Here is a 21,952-nt window from a genome sequence, read left to right as displayed (position 1 = left end):
GATCAAGAGATCAAAGAGCTAGACTAGCTCTCGTTTGCTGACAGGATCATTTTGGATGACTCAAATACCAAACTTGGAAATCGACAAGGAAGTTTTGAACTGAGAATTTTACATCTTTCAGCTAACTCCACAGATAACAGCCATCCTAATCAATGAGAAAAGCATTTGATCAAACTTGAATAACTGACAGCCTACAAGACAAATCTGATTATTTCCATCTACTTAAAGAAGGCCTAAAGAGGTTAACAATGATCCTTATTTCTTTCCCACTAAAGTTCAATAGACATGGAGTGATAAAGAATTACTTGATGGCCCCATTTAAGAGCTTTCATAATCTGAGTTAAAACTGTCTACTCAGATATGCCAGTTCAATGATGCACCACAGTCTTCCACTCTAGCAACCGTATCAAGAATGGAAATTGAGACAAATAATTTAATTTCTGAGAATATAGTTTGATATCTCAATAATGCGCCAAATTACAGGCTGGTAGAATTTAATTACTTCAGACATATAGAGCACCTACTATTTAAACACTGAATACTAAAATTCAGTCCCAAGGTACTCAATGCTCAACCTCAGCACTAAATTTTTTTTTCATTTTGACAGTCAAATTGATAGAGAATTTTGAACCATTTGAAATGAATTAGGAGTAGCCGCTCAAAAAATATATCTGAGTATCAAGAGATGTTGTTCCCTCAAAGGACCAGTGATGACCAGTTTGAAATACTTCATCATGAAGAAGATGGAGAAGGGCTCTTTTTTCCCCCATGGTGACACATTCAGATATGGACAACACTGGTCTCAAAAAAAAAAAGATATCTTACTGTTAGCCAATACAAAGCAGAGTGCTGCAGATATGATGAATTTTCCACATATCTGAGACTCTTTTGAATGTACATACACCATTTGCAATGCTGAGATAAACTGACAATTTTAGTTGGCATGTTATTCTTTTTAAGAAAAATGTGCTTTGATATTGAAGGGCACATCAATTATTTTTTTAAAGAACTTTAGCACTATATTAAAATGCTAAAATATGTTTTTAAGATAGCTAGCTCAGAAGTAATTGGCAAATATTTCTCAGCAAAAAATGAAAGGTGGGAGATAAGAGGAAGACAAAAGATGGACAAAAGAGAACACTGTGTGACACACGTTTAAGTAAAGGACACACTCAAGCATGTTTTTTTGTTGGAACAGCCAGGCTGGCAGACTGCTGGAAGACAAATGTTAAGACTCAGGTAAGGAGATTCACGTGGCTGTACTGTGAATGGCGCCCACAACCTCAATGACACCGTCAAGCTTTAAATGCTTGTTAGCAAAGAAGAAAAGTAAAAACTGAGGTTAAGAACAGAAATTAATAGGGGCGCCTGGGTGGCACAGCGGTTAAGTGTCTGCCTTCGGCTCAGGGCGTGATCCCGGCGATCTGGGATCGAGCCCCACATCAGGCTCTTCTGCTATGAGCCTGCTTCTTCCTCTCCCACTCCCCCTGCTTGTGTTCCCTCTCTCGCTGGCTGTCTCTATCTCTGTCAAATAAATAAAATCTTTAAAAAAAAAAAAGAACAGAAATTAATGAAAGGTTAAAAAAAAAGAATTAAAATAATCAACAAAACTAACAGTTGATTATTTGAGAAAAAAAACACCAAAAATTTCTGAAGGATATGAATAACAATTGCCCACTAATTAATCAGTACAGTCAACTCAATTCCAATCAAAATCCTGATGAGGACCTGCATGGAAGCTGACAAGCCAACTATGAAATTTATATGGAACAGTGAAGGGCCAAGAATTACCAACAGACTCAAAGAGGAGTGCAGTTTGAACTTGTCCCACTATAAATGAGAACAGAAAAAGACAGGAGAAAAGAGCAGAGGGAAGAATAAATCACAAATGAGTATGGGCGCGTGGGTTCTATGCATTATAAAATGTATTCCACACTGACTTGTGATACAAAATATAAATGGAAGACCACCACAGGGGAAATTTAAAGTTTACTCATTTTCTTTTTTTAGGAATCTCTACACCTAACATGGGGCTTGAACTCATGACCCTGAGATGTAGAGTCTCATGCTCTTCGGTCTGAGCCAGCCAGGTGCTCCTCCACAGGAGAAATTTTTGGACATGTGGACAGATATGTTCAAGAATGTCCAAAGCAGGACTACTGCAGTAACAACAAAAAATGTCCACCAATAACAAAATGGATATAATGTATTTATAAAGTAGAATACTGTTCAACAGAGCAAAAAGAATTAAAACTACATGAATAAATCTCATAAACATATTAAATGAACAAAAAGACAAGTTGAATACGCACCCTGCAATTGCATTCATATATAGATATGAAACCAACAAAGGTAAATAATTTATCATTTATAGATGCAACTTTTATTGTAAAGCTATGAAGAAAAAGTACTAACTCTAAGTGAAGGGAAGAGGAAGTAGAATGAAAATACTAATGAGAAAGTTACATAAAGGGCTTCATTCAGTAATATTAGTAATCTTTTCTTAAACTAGGTAGTAAATATAATCAGATTTGAGCTTCAAAATATGCAATTATCTGAATGGTTTGACTACTCAGCAAATCTAAAAGGACAACTGCTATAGTAATTTACCAGAGTCCAAGGCTTCCTAGGCATTCTATCTTTAGGAAATGAATCTTGGAGAGTTTGAGGTCCAAACAGCTGGGGCAGTGGGGTGGGAGGGGCACTTGGAGGTTCAGATCAGAAGCTACCTACCAGCCAGAATGAATACATTTCAACAATTAGTAAGTGCCATCACACTAGTGCCTTCCCCCTGAATAATAAATAGCCCTAGATATATGAGTGATCTTTTATTCCTTATAACATAGAGTATATATTATTTTTGTACATGTATAACAGCACTTCCAAATAGTAATATAATGCAAGCCACAAATGTGAGTCACTTATATAATTTTGAATTTTCTGTTAGCCTCATTTAAAAAAATGAAATAAATGAAACATTTTAATAACATTTTGTGTAACTCGATATATCCAAAATATCACTTCAATAGGTAATCAATATGTAAAAATTACTAATGAAATATTTATATATTTTTATACTACAGCTTTCCAATCCGGTATGTATTTGATACATATAGTCCATCTCAAGCTGAACTAGCCACATTTCAAGTACTTATGTAGCTACTGGCTAAAGTACCAAATACCGCAAGTATAGAATATTTCATAAATTTAAATGATAGAATAGGAATTTTCATATGTATTGATATGGAAATATATCAGACATATTATTTAATGTAAAAAGGAAGCTAGAAAAGAGTACATCTAGATCACCTGATTTAATGTGTGTAAGGCTATGGGAAGCATAGGTATTTTGTTTCAGACAACTTTGACAACTGTAACAACAGTGTTTTTTGAAAAGAATTAGAGATTGAGGACCTAGTGATATTTTTGCTGCACTTTTACATTTTTGTGAACTAACTTTTTAAAGCGTGTATGTCTATTAATTTTATTTTAAAGAATAGAAACAAATAGTTAATAAATGAAGCATGTAACAGTTAAGAAAATATTATGAAATGGAATTAGTTAATCTAAGGGGAGCCTCACTCACATTTCCAACTAGAGATACCAGAACTACTGATTTGATAATTATGTAACCATTTGTGCTTTTCTGTTTTGACAGACATATTAAATAGGCCACAATGATCACTTGCCCTATGAACATTCTACTTTTCTCAACATTGCAACCCCTTATCTAACTGAAGATGGATGGAAGATTGGGCAATTTAACCAAGACAGAAAGATGTCTAAAACTTCTACGGACTATGACTTTTAAGACTTTAATTCAAATGCATTGGCACAAGAGATGTCCCAGAACTACACTCCCTCGGACACTAATTCAGTAGTCTTGTAAAAGAAGGAAGTGAACTTGTATCTGACCTAAATTGTTCCCAACGCACTCGTGGTTTGTGATCATCACTTCCTTTTTGGTGGATCTCAAACAACTTTTAAGGATCTTATTGAAGCTTTTCCTAGAGGTCCATCAGCATTACTAGATCATATTCCAGAGTCTTCTATATTTATTTTTCGGAAAATCAGAGGTACAAGGTCCCATCTGTACTCCTGATTCCTTTCTTGTTTCCACCTTTCTTCAGGATCAACAGCACTGTTTGGGAATCTCTCCTAAAAGTTCCATCAGTGTTCTTACATTATTTAATATTGATCAGGAAAGTTGAACCCTTTTGGGGTGGTCTTATTCTACTAACAGTATTTACTGTTAGTTATGCAATGTTTTCCACAATGCACTTTTTATGGAGAAAAACAAAAAAGATTTAGGATTTGAGTGACAAGGCCTCCATCTCATCATAGGTTCTTATACCACCAGCCCCAAACAGTAAGCCTTACTTACTCTTTCTTCTCTCTCCAAAACAAAATCAGAATTTATTCACATTTTTATTACCTTATTCCAATTCTTCAGTCTCTACTGCTAAGCCTGACCAAGAGTTTCCTGCCCAGTTAGGGTGTGTACAGTACTGCACCTGGCCATGAGAGGGCAGCAGAGGCCTGGAGCCAGGTGGTCATGCGGTCTACTGAGGCTGTGACCAAGGAAAAATCAGCCAGAACTCCTGATCTCACTAACCATAAAGCCCCAGAAAAACTGGAAGTGCACCAAGCATGGCCTGAACAGGAGAGCATCAGTGGTTCAATTCATTCAACATCTGATGAGTAAACCGAAAAATCAATTTCACCTTTTTAACCTTATTGTTTGCTATATTTCAGTATCTTTTAAATATATAATGTAGACCATCATCATCAATGGTCCATTCCAATAGTTTCTGATGGAGCAGGTCTGGAGTCAGGACCAGGACTTTATATTTGATCAAACACGACAGTTGACTCTCATTCATATTAAAGTTTGAGAACCATGTCTGATCACTTAAAGAAATCCATGCAGTTTAGTTACTTAATCTTATCTTTTATGCTGTATTATTATTGCTCTTCATAGTTGCTCACATTGTCACCTTTTATCTTCCATTATTTTTTTCCCCCTTAGGGCTCTCAGAATCTTATTCTCTCTCATTTCCAAACCTATGTATTCAACTACAAACTACTTTAGAAGCAATACACTGTAATAGAAAAACAATGTGGTTGAAAATCAGATACCACCCCCCCCAGCCTCAGTTTTTCTCAGTATATTAAGATAATAGAGAATATGCTTGACACGGGGATTAATGAAATATATGTTAATAATTTAGAATAGTGACAGGATAAATGTCAACTCAATAAATGTTAATTTTACTCCTTTTATTCTTTACAGTAACCAGAGATATGTAATCCACATCCGTCCCTAGTACCCACTTCCAATGGTTCTACTCTAAAGAATGAGAACACAGGCCATCTTGCTTCGTACAGGATTATAGGGAGAGGAGGGAAGAACACTAGCTCTGCCTGAGAAAAGATATGGGTCTGAACACAAAGGCCAGGGAAAGAAAGAAGTGAGTGGCATATCCCCTCCTCTTGCAAAATACTGAGCTCCAGTAAAAGAGAAAGACACAGGTAAGCTGTAGACTTTGATTACTACTTATGAACTCCGTTAAGTAGTAAACATAAAATGATGTAACAGTTTAACTCTAAAAGTTATTCTACAGAGGGGCGCCTGGTAGCTCAGGGTGTGATCCCGGAGTTCTGGGATCGAGCCCCATATCGGGCTCCTCTGCTGGGAGCCTGCTTCTTCCTCTCCCACTCCCCCTGCTTGTGTTCCCTCTCTAGCTGGCTGTCTCTCTGTCAAGTAAATAAATAAAATCTTAAAAAAAAAAAAGTTATTCTACAGAAAATCTGGGCCTAAATTGAATGCTGTCTATACACAATGTTTCTAGAAATTACTATGGTTTATTATCTATATGCAAAAATGCAAGAACAAAATCAAGATGAAGAACTTATTTTTGATAGATATTGATTATTAAAATAACTGGCAAACCATCAGTATTTGTCATGGAGCCAACCACGAAAGCAAGCAACCACAAGTTTACATCAATATTGTATGTGAAAAACACAGTTCAGATCAATAAGAAACAAAGAAATACATAGAGAAAAAGATCAGAAATCAGAACCAAATCGTTAATTTGTTATTCTATGTAGTTTAGTGGAACATTTCAAATGAAAGTAAAAAGAAATTATTAACTCAAGGCCTCAAAGCTATAGAGACCCTTACCAAATTTATTAATAACTTCCTTCACTCTGCAGACCTCTAATGGCAATGACGAAAAGAATGAATAAAAGCCCCAGATCACTGCAGAAACAATTTTATCCATTTTATTTCAAAGTCAAAGTTGTTTTTTCAAATAAATCTTCCGGATAGAAAGGCAATTCAGTTTTTTCCACAGCAGCCGGATACAAGGCAGGGAGAGGACATCAGTGCTCTGAGCCTCAGCTTCCCCATCTGTAAAGTGAGTCTAAAAATTCAAACCTCACTGAACAAACAGAAAGCACATCACACAGTAACTCTAGCCAGTTGTAAGTCTACATTGGTGCTCCTCCCCACCTTCCTTACATCACATAGCAACCCTTGTAATGTAATACCCAAGTGCATATGTTGGTGTTCATAATCCTGTCTTCTTCTGCAGTTTCTAAATAATAGATGGCAGAAGTGATTCATTTGTTTTTTACACTTCTTAACACACTATTGCAAAGAGAGTATAGATAGGCATTAGTAGCTATTAAATTCTATCCATGAAGAGATTTCTAGCAATTTTCCCCTTGTTATTTCATCATAGATATTCACCCCTTACTGAGTACCTGTGGCTGGTTAGTTCAGCTGACTGGATCAAAGCACAAGGAGTTCAAATCATAGACCTCATTAGGCATAAAAAAGGGATCCTAGGATGTGGAGAAAAGGGAACTCATAACGTAGTACTGGTGAGAATGTAAACTGGTACAGCCACTATGGAAAACAGTCTGGAAATTCTTCAAAAAGTTAAAAATAGAACTACTACATGATCCAGCAATTTTATTTCTGAGTATATATCCAAAAGAACTGAAATCAAGATCTTAAAGAGATATCTGCACTCCCATGTTCACTGCAGCATTATTCCGTATAGATACAGATTTAGAGACAACCCAAGAGCCCATTAAGAGATGAAGGAATAAAGAAAATGTGGGAGGTGCACGCAATGAAATATTATTTGGCCTTAAAAAACAAGGGAACCTTGACATTGCAACAACATGGGTAGACCTAAAGGGCATTACGCTAACTGAAATAATCCAGACACAGAAAGTCAAATACTAGATTTTCTCACTTACATGTGGAATCTAAATAGATTCATAGAAGCAGAGAGTAGAATGGTGGTTGCCAGGGGAGGAGGGCGGTACAAAGTTTCAATTTCACAAGATAAATAAGTTCTAGAGATCTACAATAAGCACAATGCCTACAGCTAACAATACTGTATTGTATACTCAAAGTTTGCTAAAAGAGTAAATCTTATATTAAATGTTCTCACCCCCCAAAAGAACAATAATAATAAAGACAGGAGGAAACTTTGGGAGATGATGGATAGGTTTGTAGCCTTGATGGTGGTGGTTTCAAGGGTCTCACTTATTCATAAACTTAGTTTATACACATTAAATATGTAAAGCTTATGGGGCGCCTGGGTGGCTCAGACGTTAAGCGTCTGCCTTCGGCTCAGGGCGTGATCCCGGCGTTCTGGGATCGAGCCCCACATCAGGCTCCTCCGCTATGAGCCTGCTTCTTCCTCTCCCACTCCGCCTACTTGTGTTCCCTCTCTCGCTGGCTGTCTCTATCTCTGTCAAATAAATAAATAAATAATCTTTAAAAAAAATAAAAATAAAAATAAATAAATATGTAAAGCTTTGTATATGTAAATCTTACCCCAATAAACTTAAAAATAGAGTAAAATTAGTTTTAAAATAAAAGTAAGAACACTTCCTATGCCCTGAAAATACCTACTATTGATTACAGGCTATTGGAACCTGTTTGCAGTCTTTCTATTCACCTCATCTTATGTCTCACCACCATCTTAAGTAATATCCACATGCATGTGGACAGTTCACCAAACAGGCTGGCCTCACAAAATCAATGACAACCTCATCAACCAACAGACACGTGCTCTTTACTTCTTGATCTCACCCACAACTGTCCCACCCCTGAAATCTTAAACTTTAGTTTCCTACGCTCAATCTGTGTGCCCTCACTTCTCTCCTTCTATCACTTCTATTATACCTGTTCTTTGGCCTTAGTACAACTTCTGGCACCGTGAGCTCTTTATTCTCTCAAACTCTGAGCCCCAGAGTGAACCAATTTCCTCACATATTTGGCCTAGATCTCACCCATCATTCAAAGTCATTAACTCCTACAATTTTATTATTGTTGTGCTTCCTAGCACACGAACATTCTTTTTTTTTAGACTTTATTTGAGAGAGAGAGAGAGAGAGAGGGAACGAGTGAGAGTAGGGGTAGAGGGAGAGAATCTTCAAGCAGACTCCCCACTGAGCACAGAGCCTGAGGTGGGGCTCGATCTCACAACCCATGAGATCATGACCTGAGCCGAAATCAAGAGTCGGATGCTAAACTCACCAAGTCACCTGTGCGCCCCTAGCATGCCAACCTTATATCAGCCTAATCATCTGGCTTCCCTTCCCTTCATACAAATGGCTAAGCACTACTGGAGAAAAGGGTACAACATGTAGAATTACATTACCACAAACTTATGGTCTTCATCCTCAGTGGGCCCTACGGGAGGCAACCTTCTTCTCCCCTCCCATTCCTCTTAACGTCTTTTTCAAACCAGTCCCCAAAGATGAATTCAGCAGGCGAACTGTCAACAGAATCCCAGATTCACAGAGAAAAGAGAGCCCATCATGGCTTTCTTATTGCTTTTCTTCTTTGTCAGCCTTTTCTTTATAGGGGGTGGGAAGAGAAGAATAAGGCTGAGTACTTCTGGTATTCCATTTTATCTAATCTATTGGTCTATTAGCTATATAACTTAATGTTTTTATTTTAAGTCACTTCTCTAGGATTTATAATATGCATTTTGATAGTCTTATAGTCTTCTTTCACTAATGTCGTATCACTTCACATAAAGGGAAGAACCTTTTAATAGCATATATTCCATAACCCAACCCCGCCACCATCTGTGTTGTTATACTTTTTATTTTTACATGTTATAAACCCCACAATACACTGTTGTTGACTTAAACAATTATAATTTAAAGAAAAAAAATTGGAAAGGAAAAGACTTTTATATTTATCCACATATTAACCATTTTAACTCTCTTCATCTCTGGTAGATCCAGCTATCCATCTCTTATTATTTTCCTTTAATGTTTCTTGTAGTACAGGTCTGCTAGCAATAAGTTCTCGCAGATTCTTCTTGTCTAAAAATGTCTTTTTTGCCTTCCTTTATGTATTTTTACTGAATATGGAATTCTAGTTTGACTTTTTCCTTTCTTTCAGGCCTGTGGAGAAGCCATTCCATTGTTTTCTGGCTTGCATGGTTTCCCATGAGAAGTCAACAACATTTCCTGTCTTAGTTTCCCCCTGATAAAAAGTGTCTCCCACTCCCTTTGGCTGCTTTTAATATTTTCTATTTATCACTGCATTTCAGCAATTTGATCATTTTGGTGGGGGGGGGGTTCCTTCCTTAGATTCTTTTAGCTTCACAGAGCTCTATGTATGCAGTTTTAATCAAGAAGGAAATTTTTTCCTCTGTATTTCTTTTAATATTTATTCTGACACTCCCTCTTTCTGGAACACCAATTTCACGCATGTTAGCTTATCTGATGTGGTCCCGCAAGTCACTGAGTCTCAGCTTTAAAAGTTGCACTTGAGTATTTTTTTATATCTTCTATTTCTCATTTATATATTCATGTTTTTGACTCACTGAACATTTTTATAATACTGCTTTAAAGTCCTCGTCTGATAATTTCGTCATCCTTGTCATTTCTCCATCCTTTTCTATTAATGTATTCAGTCCTGGTTATAGGTCACATTTTCCTCTTCTTTGTATGTCTAGTAACTTTGTATTATATGCTAGGAATTGTATATTTTATGTTACAGAGTGTCTGGATTTTGTTGTTTTCCTTTAAAGAGGGTTACTTTCTTGTAAGACAGATTTCAGCCCAATTTTTTTGAGCCTTCTTTAATACCTTAAAGGCAGGTCTAAAATAGTACTCTAGCAATAGGTTAGCCCTTTGACAAAGAGGTGATCCTTCATTCAGTCCCTACTGAAAGTCCCAAATTCTACCAAGTCTCTCCACTCTAGCTGGTCAAATTCAAATGTCTCTCAACCCTGTGAAAGCTCTGGGAATCACGCAGCACACATCTACCTTGTGGCGGCTCTTTCTCTGGTAGTTGTACTTTGTACTGAATATAATGAGCTTGCTTTCTTTACAGTTCTAAGTCTGTCCAAATCTGGCTCAGGCCTGGAGGTGATCAAAAGAGGAGCAGACTAGAGCACCACCTTGACTAAATTGCCTAAGTTCAGTATATGTTATAGCAGCAGTATTAATCATATGCTATTTGTAACAAGACCTAAAATAACTCCACACTGGTTCTGGCCAGATTAGAACTTCTGATTTGGGCAGTCTTATTAATCAGGATTATGAAGTTCTCACTCTTTGAGGGCCTCAGGAAGAACACACTCGGGAGGCTAGGAGAGATTTAGCTTGTTTTTAAATTCCTAAATCCTCTGTGGAGGTTACATATACACAGTTAATGATTTTTTTTTCCCCTAGAGAATTAACTAATGGGTTTCCTGGGAGCCAAGACTCTTCCATTTGAAGGAGACAGAATGGTATGAGGCTTCCCCAAAGGCTACTTTTTAAAATTGCACATGGTCCTTTTCTCTTTGGACATTAAGAAACCTTAAAAGATTGCAAATGGCATCAGAGACCCTATTGCCTGAACACACATTTAGAAATATTTGTTCTTTATTTTTTACTTAGGCCTGAGCACTAGCATGCCAATTATTTCTCTTTCCCAATAAAGAGGCATGACCTGAGACAAAGACAGAAAAGACAGAATTAGTCTGACAAAGAAGTTAGTGATTTTTTTTTTCCTAATGTGATAAAACAAAGAGGGGAGAACTAACCAACTTTCTTCTTGAAAGTTGCCCTTAAAGGTAAAAGCTCCACTGAAATTTTTACCTCCTTCATGCTATCCTTTGGAGGTTTCTAAGAGATCTATCACCAGTCCACAAATTCCTAGGGTTTTTTTAGTTTTTCCTGGTTGCATCAAAACGTATCTGGACAGCAGGGAGCAGAAGAAGCAAGAAATGAGCCCAGTGACCCAGCTAACAGCTTTATTTCTGACTAGAATGGATATAGATCTCAATTCTTATTATGGCTGGTCAAGGTATCAAGGGACAGTAGGCATAAATTTTTACCATTCTTAGTAAAAGTAGAAACATATGTTCTATAGTTTATGATAGAGGGTAAGTTCCATAAGGGAAACTACCAGGGGATCTTGTAACCCAGAACTTTATTCCCAGATCGATATTCTGCTGTAACAGTGGATCTTAACTTTTTGTGCACATGGATCTCTTTGAGAATCTCATGAAAACTTTATTTACCTTCCAGAAAAACACATATTCACATGCATAAGATATATTTTTATCCTTGGTTTTCCCTCTCCCTGCCCCAACATGCGTGCGTGTGCGCGCGTGTGCGCACACACACACGCACACACACGCCTATGCCTATGCACACAGACACTGTCAACTAATCATGAGCTCTAGGTAACAAATGGCCCTAAAGCTTTAGCTGTTAATAACCATCACTACCATGAGAACTACAGGAGAGTGGCATTGATTCCCCTCCAACATTCTGGCCCAAGAGAGAATAAATGATTCTCTTAATAAGTGAGTCATAGCTGAAAAATATCTAAGACTAATACAAAAGCAAAAATAGAGTAAAATTATAATCCCATAAATTGATTTACCCAGCATGGCTGCCTTCCAAAGAGCTGTATCAATCACCTCTGCTCTGCAAAGTCCAAACTAAACAAAGGGAGACTCAAAGAAAAAAAGATAATCAGAAAGGTAAGCTCTTTTGAGGGACAAAAAAGGAAGAGTCTTTCTGCCTCTTGTTACCTTCTTGGGATCTAGAAATATGGTTTCATATAACCTCATAACCAAACTTGAGGTGGTCATTACAATATGTGCAAAAATTTCATTCTTTCTATATCAACAGGTGAAAAACCAGGACGTGAACTTGGAGAAGGGGTGAATGTAGGCTGGCAGATAACAACATTGAAGAGTGTGACAAAAATGTGGAGTTGCCTCCATCTCAAGGTGACAGAAGGAAGAACTTGCCATGAGATTTCTAACACTTAGATGACCTCTTTGGGGAACTTTCTGGGGAGTCTTTGGCAAGATTGGGGAAAGCTATCTTTTTTTCCATTCAATGGGTATCTACCTCCTCTTGGTTCCCTTGCAGTAATAGAGGCTTGAAAGACAGCAGAGCTCATGAGGAAAAATGTAGCTTCCCGTGGAGACAAGAATATAGCTGTGGTTTGAATTCATACAAAAGTTAATGGGTATTGACAACTAAGATAATAAAAAGTGAAGGCAGGGTGTCTAAAAAGGGAATTTAGGGATCCCCTGCATTACCTGATCGCTTTGTATCACTCTCAATTATAACAGGGCCCAAGATGCCTTCACAGAGTGCGCTGCCTGTAGCAAAAGTAAGGATGCTGAAGGACATAGGCTCTGGTGGCCTCTGTGACAACACCAGCTCCAAGAGGAGAGAAATGCAGCTTGAAGGATGAGTTTATTAGTCTCTTGAAGGGTGAGTTCATTAGTCTCTTGAAGACTACAAACGGGAGCTGGGGGAGATTGGGAGACTGAGGGGCCTATGAAGCTGTAAATAAGACAATATTAAAATGAGATAGCAATGAATAAAACCATTTTGTATAGGAATTAACATCCTCTTGTAACAAGATTCTCTGGATGTAGGAAAGAATACAAAACAACTGACTGAGTGGATCAATTAGCAGGTATGCCTGAATTAAAGGCATCTGAATAGGGCCACCTGAGGGATCCCTGGGTGTAAAGGGAAACACAGCCACTTGAGGTGGCTTAATTCATTTAATGAGAACCAGGGCTAAAAAAATATATTAAAAATGCAGGAGATGTTCAAACAGTTGAGATGAGAGTGCTCCAGCCTGTAGGCACTCTCTGCTAAGAAAAGCCCAGGGCTGACAAAAGCACCAGGGAGCCTTAGAGATGATCTAGTCAAACTTTCATTTTATAGTTGAAGAAACTCAATGAGGCCAGAGGAGGTGGAGTGATTTGCCCAAGGTCACATACACAGTTGGGTCAGCATAGATGTGATATTTAAGCCCTTAGGTTACCTCTTCTAGTCTCATATTTCTCCCAAGAATACAAGATCATTTTGATCTGGGCCACAAATTCATCTAACAACACTAAAGATAAAAACTTGATAAGCAGAGACAATATACTACCAGAGATGACATTTATCTGGTCTATGAGCTAATAAAATCAATCAGTGATAATGCAAGTGATTTATATTAGCCAGTTCACTTGCACAACTTGTGCTCAAAATGGACATTTTTAAAGTTGTCCCAATAAGGGACTTAACCATGGTAAAGATTACCAACATATATAGAATCTTTAACATTGTTAGGATAGGGACATATGATCAGAAGGAAATTCCTAAAACAGTGTATTTTACCATGCTAATTTCCTCTTTGAGATTTATCCATAATAAGGACAAAAAGACAAATTCAACAGAAATTCAAATTTCTCTTCACATGAAAATGAATTTTGGCTTCTCATGGTTCTCGAAGTATGGATCCCCAATACTTAATAAAACATCATAAACAGAACACAAGAACACAGACTTTTCAAACTTTATTCATCTTAAGTGCTACTAAAATCACACTATAACTAAGCAGGAGAAAGTTTTTATAATCTTTATGGAACTTTCAAAAACTAGTATTTATTTTCCTCTATTAGGGTGCAATTTGGCCAGAAGGAAGATGGTGACTTCTCACTTTTGAGTTCACCAAAGACTCATTATGATTTAATAGAAGGAAATCATTCCATGAGAAGAATGAGAAGCATATAAGAAAGGTAGAGTGGATCAACCCATGGAACTATGTGCAACCATAGCACCACTACTACAAATACATACAGACTGCAATGTATTCAGATTTGACTGAGAGGCATGAATAAGAATAAAGGTCATTAGGATTCTTGGAGCTTATAAGAACTAATATCCAAAATATAAAGAACTATCGCCATACAGAAAATAGCAGTAGGAGTGTGGTGAAGAATAAGAATAAAACATGGGACACCTGGGTGGCTCAGTTGGTTAAGCCTGCAATTCTTGGTTTTGGCTCCGGTCATGATCTCATGGGTCATGAGATCCAGCCCTGCATTGAGCTCCGTGCTCAGCAGGGGCCGGGGTGGGGGGGTGGTGGTTTCTGCTTGAGTTTCTCTCCCTCCGCCCCTGACCCTGCTTGCAAGTACTCACATGCCCTCTGTCTCTCAAATAAACAAATAAGTCTTTAAAAAGACAAGAAAAGAAAAGAAATGACTATTTCAGTGCACTCTACCCTTGGCTCTTGGAATGATTATTTACATGGAGAAGTAAATGGCGTATGGATGTACTTATGGATACAACCATAAAGGTAAAATAAATGCCATCACATATTCATTTTTAGGAAAAACAGTTACAAAGATTTTGTTTTCTTCCTCCTCCCACCATCTCTCCTGACCCTCTTACCTGACTACTGAGGGTATCAGGGCAGAGAGCTCTAGAGAGGAAGCAGCAGCATCTTGGTCTCCACATAAGCACTAAGGATCTATGGTAACGCTGAGTGTCAAAGGTAGGGAGTGACCTCACCCTCCCACTCATCTACCTGTTTTCTGCTGTTTCACCTTCACTGAAAAGCTTTTCTGAGGATCACCAGTAACCATCAAGTTACTAAATAGGATCCTCCAAACCTTCTTTGATATCATGTGGCATTGACCTCCTACTTACTCTTGAAACTCTTGACTTGGGAGGCACTAAGGAGATCCCCCACTTCGGACGAATCCTCTTAGTTCTTTTGCCGGTGGCTCTTTCTCAGGCCCCCTCTGCATAGGCATTCCCAAAGAGTCCATCCAGTCTCCTTGTTCTAAGTCCCCTGGGAATCTCATCAGCTCTCCTACCCTCATTCACCTCAGCTCTCTTCCCACAATAATACCCTATGCTTGTCTAGAAGTTGACAAAATGTACATAGTCTTTCCTTTAATGCTCCCAACAATCTACTGATCTTTATTTTACAGAGGAGAAAACAGAGACTCAGACAGGTGTAGTCACAGGCCCAGAGTCTCAAAGATAGAAAGTGGCAAAGTCTAGGGGCACATGGGTGGCTCAGTCAGGTAAGTGTGTGACTCTTGTTTCAGCTCGGGTATGATCTCAGGGTTGTGAGATTGAGCCCCACATCAGGCTCCACCCTCAGTGTGGAATCTGGTTGGGATTCTCTCTCTCCCTCTGCTTCTTCCGCTCCCCCCACTTGTGCTTGCTTACTCTCTCTCAAAATAAATAAATAAAATCTAGAAAGAAAGAAAGAAAGAAAGAAAGAAAGAAAGAAAGAAAGAAAGAAAGAAAGAAAGAAAGAAAGTCTGTCTGTAAACAACCCTCTCACTTAAGTCCAGGGCTCTTCTCACCCCATAAGTGTTTCCAAATGACTCCCAAATATATATCCTAATGTCCTATCTTCATCATGTCCCAGACAAATAACACATTACCCACATATTATGAAAATTTACATCAATACCCACATGACTTGCCATATTCCCCAAATGCTTCCTCCTTTGACCTTTATTTTAATTGCAATACAACTGACACAGAACATTGTATTAGTTTCAAGTGTTTGATGATCTGCACACTAAATCTAGTCAACATCCACAGCCACATATAGTTAGAAAGCTTCCTAGAGATGAGCTTTTAAGCTTTACTCTCCTAGCAACTTGTACATATATAATAGAGTATTATTAACTGTAGTTTCCATGCTGTACATTATATCCCTAGGACTTACTTATTTTATAATTGGTTTCGTTTCCCACCTAAACCTTTCAATTCACAATATTTCTGTCCTTGTTCTGGTTCATGGATTTGCTTCCCTACAGGCCTACACTATTGTACTACTACCTTAAAAGTGTGTTAATACACTATTAATGTCTCTACTTCCTGTGTCTACCATGCTCTAATTTACCTCATGCTCTGATTCTGAATTAATCTTCCTGTCATGTCCTTTTCATTGCTTTCAGTGGCTCTGCACTACCTTTAGAATAAAGTCCAAATGTCCAAAATCCTGCATCATTCGGCCCTATTCTATACAGAATTGTACCCATTATTCTTCCCCCATTGAGTATGCATTCTACACGGAGCCACCCTAGACTGTTCAGTGCTCCAATGAAGCATTTTCTGGTAGGTGCACAAAAGTATTCGTTAAATTAAATCAACCCTATTGGGAATGCATTGGTGTTATCCAACGATTTGACAGGAAAGAGACTGAAGCGCCGTCCTTTTACCCTGCATTCCTATTCCTTAGCATTCCTTTGGATAACCATCTTAGAGCCTTTTTCCTCTCCCTGCTCGTAAACATTGGTATGTGCACATTGGTTTTCACTACATAAATAACTCAAAACTTTGAGGACATATGTTCCTGTACTTCGGTCAAGATACTATATTATATGCTGACTGACCAAAATATTACTAAAATAATGCAAAATTGGTAACATATTCATTTTCCATGAAAAACTTCCCATAAATACTGAAAATGGATTGTAATACTGTTATTCTTGCCAGTACCTAAAATAAATTACTCCTTTTTTGCATAATAGCTAACATGCAGTTCCATAAAACTTTTTATTTCAGACATTTAAAAGTAAAGCAACAAAAGTAATTTGTTAAATTTGCTTATATCATATGCATGCTAATAATTACAAAGTTGAAGAACTACAGAGGCATTAACAGTCACATAATCTCAGAGATGCTAAGTCCTCATGGTCTCTGGGACTGTTAACTAGATAGATGTGCTAAGAAATAAATCCCTGGAGAGTGCCTAAAACATTAACTTGTCAAAACAAAACCTCCATTTATACTGGGTTATACCCCAAACGTTGATCTCAAAAAATGGCCTAATTATATCATATTATATCTTGTTAGCTGTGGCTCACTGGACCCAATAAACAGGTAAGTAAAGAAAAACGAAGGCAAAAATCTCATGCTGGGGGGCGCCTGGGTAGCGCAGTCGTTAAGCGTCTGCCTTCGGCTCAGGGCGTGATCCTGGCGTTCTGGGATCGAGCCCCACATCAGGCTCCTCCGCTATGAGCCTGCTTCTTCCTCTCCCACTCCCCCTGCTTGTGTTCCCTCTCTCGCTGGCTGTCTCTCTGTCAAATAAATAAATAAAATCTTAAAAAAAAAAATCTCATGCTGGATGTCCTTTCCTTTAACAACACACAACAGTGGACATTTTATCCTACCTAATGACTCTAAGAAAAATTCACCTTACAAAATGACAATATGAAGAGCATTTATCAAAGAGAAGAATTCACTTAAAGATACAAAATAACATTTGTTTAATGTGACACTCCCCAGGACACCAAGCCTTCTGAAAATTCTCACCAATTGCTGTAGAATTGTCCTTAAACACCGCCTCTGTTCTGTTTAGGGAGACATCTCCACTGTCTCATTTAGGGAGGACTTGCTGGGAGTTGACCCACCCCTGCTGTTTCTCCAAATGGCTTCCTTTGGGCCAAAGCCAACATCCGCAGCCCTCAGGTACCCAAGGTCTTCCAAGTCGTGTGAGGCAAGCTAGTCAACAACCTGGCTCTGTCCTCACTCTACTTTCCCCATTCTCTCCATCTGCTCTGATCTCTTCTGTTTCCTTGTCCAGAGGCTTTTTGGAGAAAGAACATCACATAGAAAAGTGAATTGGGAAGCTAGAATCATGGTCCTGACTTTATCCCTAATTGGCTGAGTGACCTTAGCCAATTCACTCTACCTATCTTTGTACCACTGACCACTGTAATGGAGTCCTATTTCCCATACCTATTTTGAAATTCCAAGGAGATCACACCCATTAAAGCATTTTGAAAAGAGCGGTGTGTTAAGCACAATGCCCATGTCTTTCCCTCACTATCTTTCAACCTTCAAACATATTGATATTCTGAACTTTAACCAAGAGAATGCAAACCAAAGCACAGAGAGTGGCATTCCAATAGTATAAGAAAAAAAAATAGTACAAGAAAGAAAAATCCACCACTATAGTCCCAATTTCCACATTCCATTCTTATTATTTTCTTAAAAGAATATCAAGGAAAAATAAAATAAGATAAAAACAGAGAGGGTGGCAAACCATAAGAGACTCTATGTTTAAGAGAACAAACTGAGGGTTACTGGAGGACAGGTGGGCTGGGGGATGGGCTAATTGGGTGATGGATATTAAAAAGGGCGCTGTTGGGATGAGCACTGGGTGTTACATGTAAGTGATTAATCACTGAATTCTCGTCCTAAAACCAGTGCTACACTATGTGTTAACCAACCTGAATTTTTAATAGATAGATAGATACACAGATACGGGGGGAGAGAGAGAGAAAGAGAAAGAGAGAGAGGGATTACAGACCATGAAGTGGTCTGTGTTCATAAAGGGAAAGATGTGTGGCATTGGAAGTGGTCAAAGTATGTGACAAGTTGGAGGGGAAGTGATTCAGAGGGCAAAGAATATGGCCATCAATTACCCAAAGAGATGAAAACAGATTCCCGACATTTTTGTGGAGGTACAAAATTAGACTTCTAGGGGGTGTAAAAAAAAGAAAGGCAGTATAAATGTTTAACGTATAAAGAAAGGAAGATGAAAATTAGTAAAGGCTAAAGAGCTGCCTCAAATCTTTTTAAAAATATAGTTAATACACATATGCCATTAGTTTGAAGTGCACATCACAGTGATTTGATATTTTTATACATTACAAGATGATACCCAATATAACTCTAGTTACCATCTGTCACCAAAGTTCTTACAATATTATTGGCTATATTCCTTATGTGCTGGTACATTACACCTCCGTGACTTATTTATTTTGTAACTGGAAGTTTGGAGCTCTTAATCCCCTTGACCGATTTCGCCTGCCCCCAACCCCACCCTCTTCTGGTAACCAACAGTTTGTTGCCTGGATCTGTTTCTGTTTGTTTTGTTTGTTCACTTGTTTTGTTTTTCACATTCTGCAGATAAGTGAAATCATACAGCATTGGTCTTTCTCTAACTTATTTCAGTTAGCATAATACCCTCTAGGTCCATCCATGTTGCCCCAGATTTTATCATTGATGCTTTGGGGAAACAATGAAACATCCTAGAAAAGGTCACAAAATGGTGCTTTCCAAACATCAACTCTCTGCTCCTCATTTCATATGCCACCCCATCCCAGCTCTCATGCCCTGGGCAAATGCCCCGACAGCCTGGGACTTGCAGGGCCCACCTACTTTCTTTCTGGCCTTAAAGCTTTAGCATGGCTCCAATCACCTGCCTGGAATTCCTTTCTTTGGTTTGATTCCTGACCCAATTACTGGAAAACTTACAAAGCATATTTGGACAAAAGTCGTTGCCCCCAAATTTGCCTCCCTTGAAAGGGCAACTGAGGATGAACAGTAACAAGTACCCTCGTTCTCTAACAGGAGGTACTAGACAGCCTAGAGGACTTGCCTATCAGAGAAACGGAAATCCGTTGCGGTTCTTTGTCCAAACATGCACATCTGAGGAGGCTACAGGATCCTTGCAGAGAATAATCAGGGCAGATCTGAAGTGATTTGGTTACAGACCTAGGAGGGTGAATGTAATGATTTCCCATCCCCTGTTCCCTTCTGCCTCCAGGTAAGTGCAAGTGGCATCAAAAGCAACATAGTGTGTGTAGAGGATGGGATGGGGGATAGGAGAGTCCTTGCCAGAAGGCACTCTGCTTTCTCGCTGACCAGCTACAGGCTTGATGAGCAGAACACCTTGCACTCACTGGCCTGGCTCTCAGAGCTGAGTGCAAATAAGCTCTTTGAAGCAAGTCACTTTCCCAAGTCCAGCAAAACACGGATTCAAGTATTTCCTGAGGCCCAAGTGACATGGAAAGTCACAGAGCTTAAGCCACCTTGACAGTGTACTTCCCAAGAGGATCCCCACCAGAGAAGATGAGCCCATGGGAAAGGACGATCCTAGGTTTTGTGGGGCCTAAAGTATATATAATTTGGGAGGTCATCTTTGACACGAACAAAATTAGGCACCATAGTCAAGGTTCATCTAGAATGAGAAAATAAATAACATTAAAACACAAATTTTTAAAAGCTGACAAATGTCAGAAACCCCCCAAATCTAGAAAATAAAATTTTTATTAATTATCTGACATTTCTCTATAATAATTCTNTTCCCTAAAATTTCTGGCTGCATATTTTTGATACCTGCTCCATGTGATAATAATAGAAGAGAAAATTTAAAAATCATTTAGTTTTTCCTTAGGTATGGTTGAATTATTTTTGTTTAATTTTTCATAGTTAAGAAAGTCTCTCTCTGCTTTAAATCTTATTTTGATGATGCCATGAAAATTTTAGGATTGTCATGAAATTTGGGAAACTCTGACCAATCTCCTTCCTATCCTTAATGTTTGGAAGAATTTCACACATGCTAGCTCTGAGCCTTACAGGTTTCAAATCTTGTTCCTTCTCTATTATCCACATGCTTCTGAGGCTAGGTGCCACAGGACACTTCAAGTAAAAAAAAAAAAAAAATCCTCTGTCCCTGTACCTTCCTGTCACCATGAGTGATTAGAATATTTCTGGAAGCCATTTCACACTGGATGGCTAGCAAGATCTCATAGCTTTTGAACCACACAAATATATCCCACTAAATCCTGGCTAAATAAATCCCCAAATCAAACTTTCCCTTAGCTCTGCCAAATTCTTACAAACATTTCAAGTTTACTAGATATAAGGGGAGTATTTCAGAGGGAAAATCAGAATGGAAAGAGGCTTCAGCCTTAACTGCTTGTGTTAAAATAGCTTACTCTTAAAAATTTTACAAAAGCAGATGACCAAATGAACACATTGCTAGGGGCTTTCCCGGGGCCTTGGTAGGAGCCTGTGCACAGGAGGGGCCCTAAGGCTTAAGCATCGTTAGCTTCAGGGTAAATCCTCTTCCATATGTGGGTTATGTAATCAGTATAGGAACTGAGAAGGAGTCAAAGATGCCAGCTAGAGAATGGTGAACACACATCTGAAAATTGTCCATTTCTAAGGGTCAGAGGTCTTTGAAGAATCCCCCAAGTTACACCACGAAAGAACACTTGGATGTCAACTCTGATAAAGGGCATTAACAGTCAAGAAAGATGAACTGTACTACCTAAGTGAAAACGCGCGCCCCTCTGTGTCACTCACTCCCCTTTCCCAACATTGAAGCAGCCAGAAACAGCACAGTGAACTGGAGAAGAGGGCAGAGCAAGAGATGGGGGAAAAAAATTAAAACAGGTGAAGCTGGGATATGGTGAGGCAGGTGAGGCACCTAGGGACCAAGATTTAAGGAGGTGCTCGTGCTAGTCCAGGCACTGAGACCATGACCAGCCCACCTCCTTCTGCCCCTGGGTCAGGTGTGGGGAAGGAAGATGTCCTTCGTTGAATGAGATCTGGGAATTTTGACTCATGACATATTAGGCTAATGAGATTCTGATCATTTATAGCTCAAAGTGACAAAAAGTATGAAATCTTCCCAATTTAGGCAGAGAAACAGAGTGGATTTAGAGGTCAATGGTGGAATTAAGATATTTCCTGATTGTACCTCAATGAGTATTTCCTGTCCAACCAACTGGCTCTATTTAAAGAAGGAAGGACTGCTCTTGTTGCATACAAGATTAAGGCTAAACTCCCCAGCTTGGCCAACAAGAGCTCCCATCTTATCCTCTACCATCGTCTCTGG

The sequence above is a fragment of the Ursus maritimus genome, unplaced genomic scaffold, assembly GCF_017311325.1.
Source record: "Ursus maritimus isolate PB19 unplaced genomic scaffold, ASM1731132v1 scaffold_17, whole genome shotgun sequence".
NCBI lineage: Eukaryota > Metazoa > Chordata > Mammalia > Carnivora > Ursidae > Ursus > Ursus maritimus.
The sequence above is the reverse complement of the archived record's forward strand: the minus strand, read 5'-3'. Positions refer to the sequence as shown.